General features: G+C 52.2%; 1 non-coding gene across 1 annotated transcript in view; it reads left to right on the top strand.

Annotated features, from left to right (window-relative positions):
- Positions 1-3457: 3457 nt before the first annotated feature.
- LOC126435547 (small subunit ribosomal RNA) overlaps positions 3458-5000 on the top strand; it is a 1909-nt gene continuing 366 nt past the window's right edge. The window contains exon 1 of the ribosomal RNA XR_007580022.1: positions 3458-5000. This exon is cut by the window's right edge and continues 366 nt beyond it. This is a non-coding gene — a ribosomal RNA (small subunit ribosomal RNA).

Here is a 5000-nt window from a genome sequence, read left to right as displayed (position 1 = left end):
CCTAACCTATGTTGTGCCTTAACCTAACCTACGTTGTGCCTTAACCTAACCTATGTTGTGCCTTAACCTAACCTATGTTGTGCCCTAACCTAACCTATGTTGTGCCTTAACCTAACCTATGTTGTGCCTTAACCTAACCTATGTTGTGCCTTAACCTAACCTATGTTGTGCCTTAACCTAACCTATGTTGTGCCTTAACCTAACCTATGTTGTGCCTTAACCTAACCCATGTTGTGCCTTAACCTAACCCATGTTGTGCCTTAACCTAACCCATGTTGTGCCTTAACCTAACCCATGTTGTGCCTTAACCTAACCCATGTTGTGCCTTAACCTAACCCATGTTGTGCCTTAACCTAACCCATGTTGTGCCTTAACCTAACCCATGTTGTGCCTTAACCTAACCCATATTGTACCTTAACCTAACCCATATTGTACCTTAACCTAACCCATATTGTACCTTAACCTAACCCATATTGTACCTTAACCTAACCCATATTGTACCTTAACCTAACCTAATTTGTGCCTCAACGTAACCTAATTTGTGCCTCAACGTAACCTAATTTGTGCCTCAACGTAACCTAATTTGTGCCTCAACGTAACCCATGTTGTGCCTCAACGTAACCCATGTTGTGCCTCAACGTAACCCATGTTGTGCCTCAACGTAACCCATGTTGTGCCTCAACGTAACCCATGTTGTGCCTCAACGTAACCCATGTTGTGCCTCAACGTAACCCATGTTGTGCCTCAACGTAACCCATGTTGTGCCTCAACGTAACCCATGTTGTGCCTCAACGTAACCCATGTTGTGCCTCAACGTAACCCATGTTGTGCCTCAACGTAACCCATGTTGTGCCTCAACGTAACCCATGTTGTGCCTCAACGTAACCCATGTTGTGCCTCAACGTAACCCATGTTGTGCCTCAACGTAACCCATGTTGTGCCTCAACGTAACCCATGTTGTGCCTCAACGTAACCCATGTTGTGCCTTAACGTAACCCATGTTGTGCCTTAACGTAACCCATGTTGTGCCTCAACGTAACCCATGTTGTGCCTCAACGTAACCCATGTTGTGCCTCAACGTAACCCATGTTGTGCCTCAACGTAACCCATGTTGTGCCTCAACGTAACCCATGTTGTGCCTTAACGTAACCCATGTTGTGCCTTAACGTAACCCATGTTGTGCCTTAACGTAACCCATGTTGTGCCTTAACGTAACCCATGTTGTGCCTTAACGTAACCCATGTTGTGCCTTAACGTAACCCATGTTGTGCCTTAACGTAACCCATGTTGTGCCTTAACGTAACCCATGTTGTGCCTTAACGTAACCCAATTTGTGCTTTAACGTAACCTAATTTGTGCTTTAACGTAACCTAATTTGTGCTTTAACGTAACCTAATTTGTGCTTTAACGTAACCTAATTTGTGCTTTAACGTAACCTAATTTGTGCTTTAACGTAACCTAATTTGTGCTTTAACGTAACCTAATTTGTGCTTTAACGTAACCTAATTTGTGCTTTAACGTAACCTAATTTGTGCTTTAACGTAACCTAATTTGTGCTTTAACGTAACCTAATTTGTGCTTTAACGTAACCCATGTTGTGCCTTAACCTAACCTATATTGCGCCTTAACCTGACGCACGTTGTCGCTGAACCTGCTCTGTAATTGTTATGCAACTCGTTAAATTAGTGTAGTGTTGCCTAACCGCAACCCTCGCAATATAGTTCGCTATTCGCACTGCCCGGTCCCCTGTGTATCGCGTCATGTTAAACACCTTGCAGGTGTTGCTGACTTTCCACATGCTCCTGCTATACACTGTAATGTGGATAGCAGCAGGACGTACATGCCCCCCCCCCCCTTCCCCCCTGCCTTCGCAAGCTGGTCGTTGAGAAGTTTGCATGTTCAATGCCCTTCGCATGCCGACGTACTCAGCCTACTTTGTGGTACGGCCTGTCACCTGTCCGCCGATGTACGCAAAACCCACAAACTGTACTGCACATTGGTCCGTATGTACTGAATGATACATCGTGGCACATGTGTGACCGTACGACGACTGCGCCTAGCAACGGCAGACCATACAGTCCAAATATTGTGCACGCAGCTACGTGTCGTCTCCCTATAAGAGCTGGATTGCAGTGTGGTACGCCATTCAGACGTGTGGGAGGAACGGACGCCCTGGATGGCGATCAGCATGAGCAGTCTGTTGATGTAGTGGAGCGTGTATTCGGACGTAGTCGTCTCTTCTCACACACCGTGATAGCATGTTGCACCGCGTTCCACATCTGCGACATCCTGCAGAGGCCGGCTGACAGTCGTTCGCGCAATGGACACCGCATACGTACGGGGGCTACCTTCCACGTGTTCTCGAGGCGTGCACATGTTGTTGCGTCTATGTGGGCAGACGTAGTGTGTTGTGACACCTGACACAGGCATGCAATACTCGTTGCAAATGGCGATGGACGTCTACGTTTGCTGGTGACGTTACGCAAATGAACAACAGGTAACCCGTTGTGGTGCGGTTGTTCTCGCTAGAGGTGAATCAGTGTTGGCGACGATCGGTCGAGCTATTAACCGGTTGTTTCAGGGATACCCACCATGCCCACGAACGTGAAAGGGGACCCACCATGCCCACGAACGTGAAAGGGGATCTGGGTGTGAGGCGATACGCGGCGGTGGCTGGGTGGGACCGTCCCCGGCCGGTGAGGGGGGGCCGCCCGGCGTGCTGGCAGCGCGGTGCGTGGGCGCACGCGCTACAGCCGGCTGGTGGGGGCGGCCAGTGGCAGGCGCGCCGGCCGACGGACGCGGCAGGCGGCGCAGCTGCGCGCCGGCGCCCCCTGCTCGCGGCGCCTTGCGGCCAAAGCAGGTCCTCGCGGGCCCGGTGCGAAGCGCGGTGGCCATCTGCAGTGTGCTGGTCCGATTGAGGACTGTGTGCGCTGAGGATGCGCCGCCGCCCGGCGCTCGGCGCCGCGACGCCGTCTGCTGCTCGGTCGCCCCAGCGGTTCTCGCAGGTGGTTTGTATCGCAGCTGTGCGGACGTGTTGGCGCGTGCGCTGTGCTGGGAGAGTTCGCTTCGGCACCCAAGTGGGGCTTTTGTCCTTCTGTGGCGCTGGCGTTGGAGCTGCCGGTCACCGTAGGTGGCGCGTGTTGTCTCCCGCCGGCAATGCCACGACAGCACGCTCCCGGGCCTCTGTCGGCAGCGGCAAGCTCAGTTGGGAGCACGGGTGGTCGCACCTAAAGCGTCTACTCGCCTAACTCCGGGCGATTGCGCCTCTCTCGAACCCGACCAAGTACTTAGGACGGCGCTGCGCGCCGCCGGGACCTGAGAGGGTTTCGAGGTGTGTTGTGCAGGGGAGCTCAGCCTCCTCCTGTTTGCAGAATAATTGAGCGGACGCTTGCGTGTTTGCGCGGGCCCCCGTGACACACTCCCGGGCGGCCGGCTGCTCAGCTCTAGTTGACGCAGCTCCCTGGTTGATCCTGCCAGTAGTCATATGCTTGTCTCAAAGATTAAGCCATGCATGTCTCAGTACAAGCCGCATTAAGGTGAAACCGCGAATGGCTCATTAAATCAGTTATGGTTCCTTAGATCGTACCCACGTTACTTGGATAACTGTGGTAATTCTAGAGCTAATACATGCAAACAGAGTCCCGACCAGAGATGGAAGGGACGCTTTTATTAGATCAAAACCAATCGGTCGGCTCGTCCGGTCCGTTTGCCTTGGTGACTCTGAATAACTTTGGGCTGATCGCACGGTCCTCGTACCGGCGACGCATCTTTCAAATGTCTGCCTTATCAACTGTCGATGGTAGGTTCTGCGCCTACCATGGTTGTAACGGGTAACGGGGAATCAGGGTTCGATTCCGGAGAGGGAGCCTGAGAAACGGCTACCACATCCAAGGAAGGCAGCAGGCGCGCAAATTACCCACTCCCGGCACGGGGAGGTAGTGACGAAAAATAACGATACGGGACTCATCCGAGGCCCCGTAATCGGAATGAGTACACTTTAAATCCTTTAACGAGTATCTATTGGAGGGCAAGTCTGGTGCCAGCAGCCGCGGTAATTCCAGCTCCAATAGCGTATATTAAAGTTGTTGCGGTTAAAAAGCTCGTAGTTGGATTTGTGTCCCACGCTGTTGGTTCACCGCCCGTCGGTGTTTAACTGGCATGTATCGTGGGACGTCCTGCCGGTGGGGCGAGCCGAAGGCGTGCGACCGCCTCGTGCGTGCTCGTGCGTCCCGAGGCGGACCCCGTTGAAATCCTACCAGGGTGCTCTTTATTGAGTGTCTCGGTGGGCCGGCACGTTTACTTTGAACAAATTAGAGTGCTTAAAGCAGGCAAGCCCGCCTGAATACTGTGTGCATGGAATAATGGAATAGGACCTCGGTTCTATTTTGTTGGTTTTCGGAACCCGAGGTAATGATTAATAGGGACAGGCGGGGGCATTCGTATTGCGACGTTAGAGGTGAAATTCTTGGATCGTCGCAAGACGAACAGAAGCGAAAGCATTTGCCAAGTATGTTTTCATTAATCAAGAACGAAAGTTAGAGGTTCGAAGGCGATCAGATACCGCCCTAGTTCTAACCATAAACGATGCCAGCCAGCGATCCGCCGCAGTTCCTCCGATGACTCGGCGGGCAGCCTCCGGGAAACCAAAGCTTTTGGGTTCCGGGGGAAGTATGGTTGCAAAGCTGAAACTTAAAGGAATTGACGGAAGGGCACCACCAGGAGTGGAGCCTGCGGCTTAATTTGACTCAACACGGGAAACCTCACCAGGCCCGGACACCGGAAGGATTGACAGATTGATAGCTCTTTCTTGATTCGGTGGGTGGTGGTGCATGGCCGTTCTTAGTTGGTGGAGCGATTTGTCTGGTTAATTCCGATAACGAACGAGACTCTAGCCTGCTAACTAGTCGCGTGACATCCTTCGTGCTGTCAGCGATTACTTTTCTTCTTAGAGGGACAGGCGGCTTCTAGCCGCACGAGATTGAGCAATAACAGGTCTGTGA

Source organism: Schistocerca serialis, unplaced genomic scaffold (genome assembly GCF_023864345.2).
Source record: "Schistocerca serialis cubense isolate TAMUIC-IGC-003099 unplaced genomic scaffold, iqSchSeri2.2 HiC_scaffold_1211, whole genome shotgun sequence".
NCBI lineage: Eukaryota > Metazoa > Arthropoda > Insecta > Orthoptera > Acrididae > Schistocerca > Schistocerca serialis.
The sequence above is the reverse complement of the archived record's forward strand: the minus strand, read 5'-3'. Positions and strand labels throughout refer to the sequence as shown.